The following is a 13,857-nucleotide window of genomic DNA, read 5'->3' on the forward strand; positions in this document are numbered from 1 at the left end:
GACTGTTTGCTGGAGGAGAAGGGGAGGGAAGCAGGTGGAAATATCTGATGGCTGTTCTTTAAAACGAAGGTAATTTTTAATAGCCAACCATTTGTTTCTCTGTTCCCCTCTCTTTGCTTTAAGGAGCCAGCTGTAAAGAAGATATTGAAAGAGTTAAAAATACTGGCCTTTCCCATAATGTCCTATAGTTGGGACCACTATGATTTTGTGGTTTTGAGAATACCCACCCTGGCTCTACCACTTATTTATAGGATACAGCTGATCATGAAACTTGGTTTCATTTTTTTTTTAAACAAAAAGGTAGATTTAATGCAATAACAACATTAATCTGAGGATAAATAAATCCACAACAGACTTTAAAGTTTGAATTTTTTTTTTTTTTTCCTTTCTTGGCAGAGAGAATGGTTTTCTTAAAGCACATAGGACTGAAGATGTCAAAACAAAATGTAATCTCTCAATGTCCAGGTCAAACAGGCTTGGTCTTCCCTGCTGCCCTCCTAACACTTGCCACTGGCCAAGGTGATAAATTTCTCTCATCTAACTCAGGATGGATGTTAGTTTCAAGAGTAACTAGATGGTTTGTTTCCAGAATCATCTTCTTGTGATCCCATGCTTTTTTGTACAAACTGGGAGTTCACTGTGATCCCCTGGTCCGTGGCCTTCAGTCGCTCATCCAGCTCTATGCACTTCAGCATCTCCTGGTCAATGTTATGAAGCATGGCTGGATTATTATATTTTTCAGGGTTATCATGGAAACTGACCATACCGTCCTTCTGATTAATACTTGCAAAAATTTCACCATCCTCTATCATGTGTAAGACATATTTCTCTGCCTCCTGAGGTCCAGATAACTGCACACGACTTGCCATATCTTGTAATGATAATGTTAAAAAGGTCTTGGTTAGCCTTTGAATATTCTTCTTATAAAGAGAAGACAGGCATTGCTTCACCAGCCCCGGGTTGTTATCACGAGTAAAAGTCTCACTGTGCTTGTTCACCAGGTTGCGGAGTTCTGAGGGATTATTGGTTGAATAGACTTGTGCTAACTCATGGTACATATTGCTAAGAGGCTTAATGAATCTACCCACAATTTGAGACATATATTTCGGTAGCTGTTGTACTTTTCCAAGTAATATCAAAGAAACTAGAATATACTTTTTATAGGATTCCAACATGATGTGACTGACCGCCATGGCAGGAGTAGTTACAGCCTGTTTATAAAAGTACAGTGCTCTTTCGAAGTTCTTCAGCCCGGTATAGATCATCCCTCCATAATAATAGTAACATAAAAAGTGCTTTGCATCATAGGCTCCATTCTCTTTACAGATATCTATCATGTCCACATCAAGGTATGGAAGGGCAGGCTTAAAGCATTTTGCCAGCAAACAAAGCTGGCGGAGATCTGCGTGTATTGAGGTCAGCTGGTTTGTATTCATCTGCATCTTGTCTATGGCTTGCTTTAGGATGCCAATTCCTAAGAGAGGCTGTTTCCTTTCCACAAGTGCGTTTGTCAGCTGATGGCAAAGCCCAGCAAAAGTGTCTGTTGCGTATCAGATGTGCTCCCCGTTACAAGTGCTGATGAAAAGCTGAACCTGTGAGAATAACGTTTCGAAGTCAGGAACACTAGGTAGGCATGGAAAACTTCACAAATAAAACAGCAAGGACGCCTAAGGAGTGCTCTTGTACATCCAGAGCCCCGAGCACAGTGTCCAGATGGGATAAGTTCTTTGCAAGGAGTTCCCCACTCTTGTTGATCAGTTCACAAAGCTGAGTCATTTGCCCTTGATCCGAGAGCTGTCGGACACTGTTCACGAATTGCTCCAGGGCAGACGCCATGTTTCCCCCCAGGGCGGCCGGAGCAGCAGAGGCGGCTCACGCGGGAAAAGGCGGCTGCTCTAGGAGGAGGGGCCGCGGCGATCCTCCACCGGTTTCAATTTTTTTAAATAAAATAGGAAAAATCGTTTCTACTTTATAGTTCTTGGGAGAATTAGACATACTGCATGTAATATAAATGCCTCTCTCATTGTAGTTGCTGAATGAAGTGCAGTTTTTGACAGTAAGGAAAACTGTCTCTGAAATCCCTGAACTGCTGTCTTAATTTGCCCCACAACTGCTTTAAGAAGGTTCTTAAGCACTACATTTAAAGTTGAAGTATTTTAAAGACTTTCTTTTTTAAAAAGATTTTATTTATTTGAGAGAGAGTGAGAGAGAGAGAGAGAGCACTTGAGACAGGGGAGGGTCAGAGGGAGAAGCAGATTCACCACTGACCAGGGAGCCCGAAGCAGAAGTAGGACTCGATCCTGGAACTCCAGGATCATGACCTGAGCCCGAAGGCAGTCGCTTAACCAGCTGAGCCACCCAGGTGCCCAAAGTTGAAGTATTTTAAATAAAATACTGCAAAATCTCAAAACGTGTGTGTCTGAGCTGGTGCATGTACGTTGCTGCTCACACCCAGCTTGTGAACTAGTGTTGCCGGAAGTGGGCTGTTTGATGTTCCAAGTTGTGCAGTTGTGCAAAGTTCATGCACTTGGGTTGAGAGGAAAATATTAGATCTGCTTTAAAAATACTTTTTATCTTTCAAAATTATTTGTTGTGTACATCATTTATATACTGTTCCAGTAGAGTAGTGAATATGTAAATTGTAAAAATATAAATAGGTGTGTATATATTGGAGATACCAACTCAATTTTTTAAACTTTTTAAATTTATGACCATAAGAGTTAAATTTATGACCAAAATTCTTCTTGTTGAGTCCAGTTTCTTAGGATTTTATCTTATTAAATGTTTGAACATGGGTTTGAGATTCAGCAAGATTAAAAAATAAGGGCGCCTCAGTTGGTTAAGCAACTGCCTTCTGCTCAGGTCATGATCCTGGAGTCCCGGGATCGAGTCCCACATCGGGCTTCCTGCTTAGCAGGGAGTCTGCTTCTCCCTCTGACACTCTTCCCTCTCATGCTCTCTGGCTCTCATTCTCTCTCTCTCAAATAAATAAATAAAATCTTTAAATAAAAAAATAAGGACCATTTAAAAAATGGACAGTTTTATTTTCATTCTTTTCTACATCTTTTTTGCTAGTAATTTTCTACCCAGTGCTATATTTTTCAAATTTCTTGGATTTGCCTTCTAGTTCCTAATTTGAGGACTTAATACAGTTTGGGAAATAAAAGACACCAGAACAGAGCCCATCTGTCTCAATAGGTTTCTGAAGTTTGTGTTGTGAACCTTTTCCCGTGCACACATTTTATTTTTGGTTAGGGACTCCTGAACCATGCAGTGAAATATTTGCTGAATATCCCATTTGCAGAATCCATTTTTTGTGCCTCAAGTGAGGTCGTGTTCTTGGTCATGGTTTTTAGTCTGTCTTTTAAGAGCATGATACTGCTTTACCGTGAAGAACTTTCTGCTTCTTATCACACAGTTCTTTCAGGTAGCCATCTCTGATTGTTTGAAGACCTTTTTTTTTTTTTTTCGGCACATTAGCAGAATTCCTGATCACGTTCTCTGGCCCAAGATGCCCTTACAAAATCTATCTCCCCAGAGTTCGATTTCGTTTGCACCTACAGGTAAATTGTGATATGGTTACTCTTCCTATCCTGGGCCGGGGGCGGTGGCGGGGGGGTGGGGGGGTGGGAAGTAAAACCAGAAAGTGTGTTGTAATACATTTTGTTGCCAGGACCTTTGGTAACAAAGGGATAATAACAATGACAAAGTATCCAGAAAGTGGATTCTTCCTTCCTCTTTGCCCTGATGCCCCCACAACTTGTAAGAGCTGGAGCTGACCCCACCACCCTCTCTGGGCCCAGGCTGCTTGTGCTCAAGCACTGAATATAAAGCACGGGGTTGGGTGTGGTCCAAGGACCCACCTCCGGTAACCCACACATTGTTCTTCCCATCTTTAGGACCAGCCGGCTCTCAGGGTTCTCATCAAACTATACAGCATAACATAGTCCATCCCTCCAATAGTTATTAGCTGTTCTTACTGGGCTACACTTTGCCACAGCTAACTTCCCATAAGGCCTCCCTGTTAATGTGTACTTAATAAGAATGGAGAAGAGAAGAAAATATGTACATGTACCATAACCTGCATGTTTACATATCTCTATTAACACTTGTTTGGGTAAATAAATAAAATCTTTGAAAAAAACAAACACTTGTTTGGCTCTCCTCTCAATGCCTGGTCTGGTTGGTTCCTTATTTTTTTTTTTTAAGATTTATTTATTTATTTTGAGAGAAATAGAGACAGCGGGGGGCGGGGGAGGGAGAGAATCTTTCGAGCAGACTCCCCGCTGAGTGCAGAGCACCACGTGGGGGGCTCTGTCCCAGGACCCTGAGATCATGACCTGAGCCCAAACCAAGAGTCAGACACTTAACCCACTGAGCCACCCAGGTGCCCCCCTGGTCCAGTTTCTAGTGTGTATTTTTGGTTTAAGGGTTGTTTTTATTTTGCTTAGGGTAAATTGAAAACCCAGAGGGGAAATTTTCAATTATTTCTGTAGGAGTTTTCCTGAGTTGCTAACAATGCCCTTATTTGTTGTCTAGCCACTGTGCAAACTGGCTTTGACAAGAGCCACTGAGAATTGAGCTTGTGTTCTTTTTTCATATAAAAATATATTAGCCATCTTTTGATCTTTTTTCCAAAAATCTCTTGTGGCTGGTACAGCTTACTTTTTCATAGCTTCTGAAGTAAAAACACATTTTTTTTAAATGCACAACTATAGATTCTTCATTCTGTAACAAAGCCTCAAATGATAATAATTCTTCTCTTTAAGGTTCTGTGATATAGCTGAAAGATGGACATACTGGCAAAAAACTTCAAAATCAAATTTTATTTGTTGAAAATGGAAAAGGCAAAATAGCCTATTTGGCTTAAATCTGCCTTCACGATACCTCTGTAGCTGCTAGTTTTAATAAAAACATCTGAAGCAATGGAACTTTGGGGTGGAGGAGGGTGAGTGTGTGATTGGACCTTTTTGAAATTACAGAAATTCTCAAAACATTTTGTACCTAAAGGCTTTTAAAAGCAGTGTTCCATTCATACAAATTTAGATACATAATCGAAGTTTATAATAGCCCTCTGTGCAGTTGGTTGCTCCATAAAAAATCTGTACTAACAAGAATCTTTATGTGGGCTGTTTAATGAGTAACTCCCCATTCACAGACTTGCATTCGGCGTACCTGGGAAGTCTTGTTGCCCCTTCTGAAGGCTTGCCTCATACATGGCAGCCTCATACTCATTCTCCTGGTGTTTTGTTTTGAAATCAGTCACTGTTACAGATATATATAATTATACATACAGAAAAATATATATAAATTTTCCCTCTGACAATTTCCTAGGTTAAAACTGCCTAGGTTCATTCAGATTACACATTGACAACCTACTGTGTGCACACAATGCTTTGATCCTAAACCAAATTAGGTTGTAGGTGGCTTTTAAGGATATTAGTTAATATTCAGAAAGCCTATGAGTTTTTCTTAAATTAAATATAGCATGCTCTTTGTTTTGTGTACAGATAACCAAAGGTTTTGTGCAGTTGCGTTATCTTGAAAGATATCATTTTGTTTGACAATTTGATAATAGTTATTTGCTCTCATTGATGTACTATTCAAGAAACTTTGAAATTACCATTCTAAAAGGAGATGAGGAATCTTTACAAGTAAATAATTTCACTTAATGTTTGAAGAAATATGTGAATCAAAGACCTCAGGATGATCAAGTCAGCCTATGTGTGAAGGTTTCTGGATAATTGCTCTAGATTTGTTCAAACTCTTATGACACTGATAATGCCAAAAATGAAAGGAGCAATGCAAACACTGCAGAAACTGAGAAATCTAAGTTGGCTCAGTAACACTCACCTCTTCCCTTTTTTTTTTTTTTTTAAATTATCACCTGGTTTAGATTTAAAAATAACTTTGCAATTGCAGACTTCCAAGTTTATCCCGGTGTTCTCAGTGCTGTGGGCTATATGTGGATGCTCAGTGTGTGTTAACAGTACTTTTGTAACCATCTCGGGAATTTTAAAATGACTTGTTATTTCTGTGAAGTCACAAAAAAACATGACTGCTGAAATATGCAAGAATTAGAGCAAGGTGATAGAATCTGGAACACCTTATAAAAGCCTGACCTTACACTTTAATTTATTGAACTCCCACACAATCTTTTCTTCTCAAAAGTTTAATTGAGCTGCACTTGGTTTTTGTTGATTAGGATAATTATGCCAGGATGACTTTAAAATCTCTTTGCATGCACTGTTTAGCTTGGGCACTTCTTATAATCACTTGGAGAGGGACAGGAGTGTCCTACCCAGAATTCCCAGGGTAGGGCAGTGGGGAAGAAGAGCAAGGTGAGTTTAAGGAAGCAACTACCTTTGTTCTGCACTGCTAGGGTTGGTCATTGAATTGAAAGCTGCATGACTGGAAGGAGCCAGATCAGTATGAAACCAAGCAGCAGAATATGTGGTGAAAAGAACACGGGCCTTGAAACTGGACAAAACCTGGATTTGAATTCTGGGCATGAATCCTGGCACTGACACTTTTAGCTATATGACCTTGAGCTACTGAATTCCAGACTCAGTTTTTTTTAAATGTATTGTGGAGGATGGGAGCTAAATTAACATGTCTTTGCTTAGCACAGTGTCTGGTGCAGTAGTTACTCATTTTTTTTTTCCAGCTCATAATATAGATATCTATTCATCTTTGGCATATAATTAAGGATGAATGCATCATTCATTTTTATTGGCTTTTCATTTTTTAATCATTAAAGTAATGCCATGGCATTTCACAGACCCTGAAAGCTCAGTTTAAAAACAATTTGGGGCATATTCTTCTGCTATGAAGAACAAGCTATTCTCTCAAGATATCTTTGATATTTGATATTGTGCAATAGAAATGATACGGCCGACGTCAAATCCGAATTGATTTTCCCAAGAAGAGTGTCAAGCAATTGTGCGTTTGCACCTAGCTGAAATCTGAAATGATTTTCCTCTCTCTCATTTGTGTGACTCGTTTTCATTGTGAAGGCAATTCATAAAAACAATGCATAATCAAACCTGCCTATCAAGATAAACCATTCTCTAGCCCACTGATTTAAATTTTTTAAGAACAAACAACAAACAAAAAACCCCAGCCCTTTCATGACCAAACTACAAAGCATCCTTCAAACAGATTATAAAATTAATAGAATTACCTAACATAAATATTTAAAAAGCATTTCTAAACTGCTTCCTAACCTAGACCTGTATGTTCGTTACAGCAGGTTAGATTTAAGTATTTTCCTCATGTTTCCTGATAATTAATTGCATATCCTCCTGGAATCAGATATTACAGTGTAGCTAAACAAATTAAATTGAAGACCAATTTAGAGATAAGTGTTGAGCTGGAAATGTAGCCTCACCTTGGTTTCAGACAACCTCACCCTTTAAATAAGATATAATAAACCGTTAGTCCTGAGTCTTTTTTCTTTTTTAGTTATTACATCTGCTTATTTGATTCTAGAGTAAAACCGTTCAACCTTTCCTCTCAGTCCTAAGTCATTAAATGAATGCTTTGTGGGATCCTAGAGAAGGTTTTGTTTCATAATTATATCAGTTTATGAATCAGTTTAGGAAATACAGAAACAATTGCAAATTTAATAATCCTGGAGATCATGGTCACCAGTTTAGTGAAGTTATTTTTACTGACTTTATTGGGGTAGAGGATCTGCTTTCTGTGTGACTCCCCTAACCTATTTAATTAATACTTGATGACACAGCAGTTTTATGAGTTTGTGCCCTGAAATTGCTTATTTTGAGAGCAGCAGGTTTCTCTAAGGACTATTTACTTGGGATTTTTTTTTTCTTTTTCCCTTGCTGCTGCTACAAGTCAGAAACTTTCTAGACCAAACCAGAACTATTCTGATAAATCTAACCTCATTTACACATTAAAAAAAAATGTCCTGTTAGGTCTAATCTGTCACAAGGGAAATATTTTTTTCCTTTAACATACAAATGAAAGAGCTAGGTTAAATATAGCAGATAATCGTAATGCAGTGAACATGCTGAGGACCCATAAGAATGGCTATTTACCAATTTGAGTTCCCTAAATGAGGGCAGTAAGCATAGGAGCCTGTGGTCCGCTGGAATGAATGAGCAGAAACAGAGGTGACCTTTGCATCAGGGGAAACACATCATTCTGCTTCTGGCTTTTCACAGCTTATGTGTTTGTGTGTTTAATGTATGACTGAACCTGAAAGTTCATCTCTAATCTTGGTCCACAGGGAATGGCAGAAATCCTAACCAGCCAAATGATACAAATTTAAATTTCCTGTGGAGGAAAGGTCAGTAATGTTCTGTTTGTTCGCCGGGGACAGTCTCAGCACAGCAAGCAATCCTTCTGATTAAAATTCCTGTTGAGAGCTAGTGGTTTGTCTGATTGAAAAGCCAAATAAGTCCTTAATCACCTAGATAAGATGACATCACCGGGACATCATAAACTGTCGAACAGATGAAAAACCCCTCTCAAATATCAACTTCATTTCAGAATTGAAAAACAAAAACATAGTGCTGCATTTAACAGCAACTATTTATAGTTCTGTGATGTAAGACCTCCAGCTTCCTATAATTCCCATTGTTCTCTAAAAATAAAGACCCATTTAACCGAGGAGGACTGGCAAGTGATCTTGTGATGGATTTCAGTTATTGTTCAATGTGCAAGACTAGGCAGAGGACCACAACAGCCTGTCGACACTGCTGGGAACCTCTGGCTTGAGGGGGCACCGGCTGCCTTTGCCGCCAGTACACACCAGTTTGCACACTGGTGCTGTTGAGGAAACCACACTTTTGTGGTTGGCTTCTGCTTTTCTAGTGGAAAACCTAGCCCTTTTATAAGATGAGCACACAGCCGGTTTATTTAGTTGGTAACAAGCAACTGACCTGATGAATTAGGACAGCAAGAAGATTTCGTTCCCTTGCCCCATCCTTAAAGTTCTTGTTTTTTTAACCGTGGGAGCTTTGTATCTGTATCACCTCCATCTAATGAGGACCTTCCTATGCAGTCTCAAGATAGACTTTATCCTGAATTTAAAATAACCTCAGATGCACCATTTTAACTAGAGGCCAACAAAATGATGTTATACCCTTGTTAATGTTTCTAATATTAGATTTTACTTGACAGTCTCTTCTTACAGTTTACTTCTTTTCTTTCTCAATTGTGATGTGCACTACAGTGCCTGATGTTTTTCCTTCTTGTAAGCCAGGAGAAAGTAACACGAAATAAAAGTTAAGAAAAGACCTACATGCGGATGAAGTGCTTTCCAGCCTCACGCTGAAATCACATAAAGCAGTGTGTTTTCCCTCACTCTGTGGTGTAAGCAGAGCTCCCGAAGAAAGCCAGGGGCTGGGTTTGCTTTCAGCGAGGCCCTGGGAGTCCCTGTTTGAGGCTTCTCATCTTGTCAGCGCTGAAGGTCTGAAGGAGAATTCAGGGATTTCTCACAATCAGTAAACCCTGACATTTTTGTCTTTAATCTCTTTCAATGTGAATTCTGTCAGCTGATTGGAGAAGACTCCCAATTACAGTCTAAGCTGCTCTCCAGGGTCTAAAACTGCTCAAGAAAAGGGCTTTCTGTTGAGGAATATGATAGCATCTGTGTTTTCTGAGCTTTTGGCTTTTCATACGAAATTATAATAAATTGTGCATGAAGGTGAAACACTGAGGATGATGCAGCCTTATTAAATTGATTTTAGTGGATGGTTAATTCTGATGATGCTGAAATATTGCTCATTGTGAAGTAGGCACATTGGTGCCAGGAAAGTCCTTGGTGCATTTGGCGTGGAGCTGTGACATTTAGCTATGAGGCCGGAGTGAAACATGAATAGAGCTGACAGCAGGACGAGGGCTAAGTACTTGAGTGGTCTCACTTCTAATGCGTTTGGGTAGTTCTCTGTGTGCCTAATTATAATTAAGAACTTTCTAGGGCGCCTGGGTGCTTCAGCTCCGGAGTCCCAGGATCGAGTCCCGCATTAGGCTCCCTGCTCAGCAGGGAGTCTGCTCCCTCAGACTCCCCCCTGTCCTGTGCTCTCTCTCTCACTCTCTTTCTCTCTCTCTCTCAAATAAATAAATAAAATCTTTTTTAAAAAAAGAACTTTCCAGATTTTCTACTTAGTAAATATATGCTATTGACTCAAATAGATTTAGAAGGCTTACCGGTCAGATAAGTAGGTTTGGGATATATTTTTAAATATCTAAGTCACACATTCTCTGTTATCAGAATCAGACTTATTTTCTGTGCAAAAGTGAATCTAATACCAAAGAAGCTGAAATATTAACTAATGCTTAGTAGGTTTTCAAAAGCAAAATACTTTCAAATGTTTATCCGTGTTTTAAATGGACACCTGCTGTAGGAAGCAAAGGACACATGGAGGCAAGTTCACAGACCGAAAACTTGATAAAAGTTTCTTTGTGGACAAACAAAATGATAACAAAAAATGGAAAAAAAAATAAAAACCTTCAAACATTTTTGCCGAGCCTAGTGTATAATTTCACACTACTAAGCGCTGACAAGGCTAGTGAACCCCAAGAAGGTGAATAGGGCTTTTTCTCATTATTCATATAGAATTAGCTACAGATGGTTGTGTCTTGAGTGATAATTTGACTTTTTATTTTATTTTAATTAATTTATTTATTTGTCAGAGATAGAAAGAGAGAGCACAAGCAGGGGGAGCCGCAGGCAGAGGGGGAAGCAGATTCCCCGCTGAGCCGGGAGCCCGACACGGGGCTCGATCCCAGGACCCTGGGACCATGACCTGAGCTGAAGGCAGATGCTTAACAGACTGAGCCACCCAGGTGTCCTGATAATTTGATTTTTAACCCCAATTCCGTAGTATCCACTTTTAAGGTCTTGATATTGTGAAATTCTTTTGTTTTAGTACTGAGTGGGGTTTCATTAGTGAGTCTTCACGTTTTAGAGCAAGAGAAAGAGTCCAAACTGTTTTATCTGCTTGGTGGCCCTAAGTGCTTTGCTGACCCCAAGGAGGTCAGAGGTGTGTGGGAGACAGACCACATCATATGGTTGCCGCCTCAAACGCCACTCAGGAAGCATAGGGGTCAGGCAAGGACGTCGGAAATCTGCACCAGTGGGTTATTTTCAAGAAGGCTCCCATATGAGACTGACTTATTTAGTTTTCATTTGGAAATACATCCAGTTGTGAAGTATCAGATATCAATACAAATAAGCAAAACAATAATAATCTAGACCTGTCTTTAGTGATTTATAAGATATATCCTCTTTTTCTGTCATGCTTTGTGACTCCCTGCAATTTCTTCTGAGTCTAGAAAATCACATTTCTCATACCCAACAATACGAATTGAATATAGTTGACCAAATTTACCACATATATAGGAATACTAAAATTTCAAATGTTTAAAAAGAAGTTTAAAAATCTTTACCAGGGCATTATTTTTAAAAGCATTGACTCTTAATCAGGGACGCCTTTTCCTGCCACCTTATCTAAAATTACAAAACCACTTCTAACTGTCTCAATACACTTTTTTTGCTTTATTTTTCCTTTTAGCTTTTATAACTAACATACTAAATATCTTACTTATCCTGTTTATTTTCAGTTTCTCTCCATCAGAATGTAAACTCCATGAAGGCAGAAATTTTGTCTGTTTGGCTTACTGCTGTCTGTCCATAGCCTAGAATGGTGCCTGACACAGAGTTGGCACCAAATGAGTATTTGTTGAATGAATAAATTAATTTTAAGGGACACAGCATTCATTCATTCATCAAACATTTAGTAGGCAGACATTGTGTGCCTCTGCCTCATATAAGTACCTATCTTGGTTTGTCAGTATATTTATTTATTTATTTTATTTATTTTGGTCTGTGAGTATATTCATTTAGTTAACACTTTATTAAATGTGCAGTTCCAAGCACTCTTGTGTCTAAGGGGCCTGTGATTTTCTGTATTTGTGTTCAACAGGGCCCTACGGACCTGTAGGAATTAACGTGTGCATTAAAAAGATTTCTACAGGTGTAGTTTACATACTAAGTGTATCTGTGTGAATCACTCTAAGTGAATCATGTACTTTTAGAGAATGGGAAGGAACCAAAGAAAAGAGGAATCTCCAAATCCTACAAATCGTGCCTGGCCATGTTAGACCGTGCCTTCTCTCACTTGACAATTTTGAGAGGGCGTCAAAGCATCGGAATCACGCGCCTGGGTCTGAAAGCTGGCTCCACCACTTACTGTGTTACCTTGGGCGTGTCCCTTAGCCTTTTTGTGTCTCAGTGATCGAATCTGAAAAGTGGAGTCGGGTGAAGATGAGAAGAGGTCATACATGTACAGTGCTTTAGGGCAGTGCACAGAGTGGGTGCTCACTGGTGTCAGTGTTGGTGTGGCTCTGTCTAGTTCAAAACACTCTCTACTTAGCCTGTTTTTGCATTTCTTTTTGTATTTGGAAATCATGTCTAGAATATTTTTCTCACGTGGGAAGCAAGTGGCAAACTGAATAGAAATATGTTCAATGCACTAGCATTCTTTTTCAGATGCTCTATATTTTCTTGTGTGTGTGTTTTTTTAATTAAGTACGGTGTTATTCACGCTCTAATATTTTTGCTTTATTGGAGAAAGGAGAAACAGTGATTATTAAATGTTGTCTAATTTTCTTAGCCCAGAGTTGCTTTCCCTCTCTAGGGGAGCCAGGGATCATATACCTTATGTATATACACTGTGTCCCAGAAATGAAAACCAAAGCATAGTAGTTTGTGAATTTAAGAAGAGTTTAGGGGAACAGTTTTCAAGTGCATTGTACCTTGGGGACTTGTGTCTGGCCCGGTGCTACTGGGGGATAGATGGTGCAACAAGCAGCCAGGGGTTCTGAAGACTCCAAGTTGCAATGGAATCTCCATCCTACTGTTTCCTGATGATGGGATTTTTAATCAGTCCCCTGAGTTTTTAGAGAAGCAGAAAAGAATGAAGAGGAAGTGCAGTGTAGACAGAGACCTTGGTTTGAATCACACTGCCTATTAATTTGCTGTAGATTTTTGGGCCACATTGCTGAATCTGTCATGACGTCTCGCTTTTCTCATCTGTATATTGGCCATAGAAGATTCTGGTAACATGCTGCTGCTAACATAAGACATACATTAAATCACCTCGCACTGGTTCATGACAAATGCCCAGTACATTGTTGTTGCGATAATGATGGGTAACATCAGCATCTACCTTAAAGATTTAGGGACTAAATGGGATCTATGAAAGACCAAGCACATAGTACATGTTTTTTAAAATGTTCTTACCTACTTCCTTCATGGCTTTCCTGGGTGTGGGTATAATTCCCGTGCTTCCCTGGAGGGCAGTCTCTACCTTCTGCCCCTTCTTCTCCTCTCCAGCAGCATCTCCCCACTCAGACTCTGAGTGATGCTCACACAGCGCATCTGCCCACCTCTCCTACTTTGTACTTGTGAGATGCAAGATTCAGAGGAGGATGGCAAAACGGGCCACTTAGCGAATGCCACACATATCATCTTTTTGAGCTCTTCCGCTGAAAACATACCCACCTACACACCTCTCTTCTTCTCAAGGACGATTCTAGCTCCTCAGTACTTAAAATCACAGAATTCTGATGCTAACTGTTGTTTCGTCCAGAGGCAGAAAACGGAGGGCCTGCAGGCCAATGTAGCCCAGAGACATTTTCTTTCACTGCCCACAGTTGGCTTAGGTGGTGTTTTAACAGTTTTGAATTCGTTGATAATATTTTTAAAAGTCAGATATTTCAAAAACAGACTCACAAATGTTTCTGGCTACTCTGGCCAAGTGGGACATTTGGACAACCCTCAGCCCAGATTCCCGAAGGCAACACTCAGTTCTTTCCATTTACAGA

The 13,857-nt window shown here is 39.6% G+C and overlaps 1 long non-coding RNA gene and 1 pseudogene across 1 annotated transcript in view; one reads left to right on the forward strand and one right to left on the reverse strand.

The window, feature by feature from the left end:
- The window catches only part of LOC114208743 (uncharacterized), a 134,870-nt gene that overhangs the window by 2,808 nt on the left and 118,205 nt on the right, over positions 1 to 13,857 (forward strand). The window lies entirely within an intron of this gene.
- Positions 377 to 1,915, reverse strand: LOC114208741 (COP9 signalosome complex subunit 3 pseudogene; annotated as a pseudogene).

The sequence above is a fragment of the Eumetopias jubatus genome, unplaced genomic scaffold (genome assembly GCF_037043125.1).
Source record: "Eumetopias jubatus isolate StellerSeaLion01/CBP00866 unplaced genomic scaffold, mEumJub1_p1.0 scaffold_5, whole genome shotgun sequence".
NCBI lineage: Eukaryota > Metazoa > Chordata > Mammalia > Carnivora > Otariidae > Eumetopias > Eumetopias jubatus.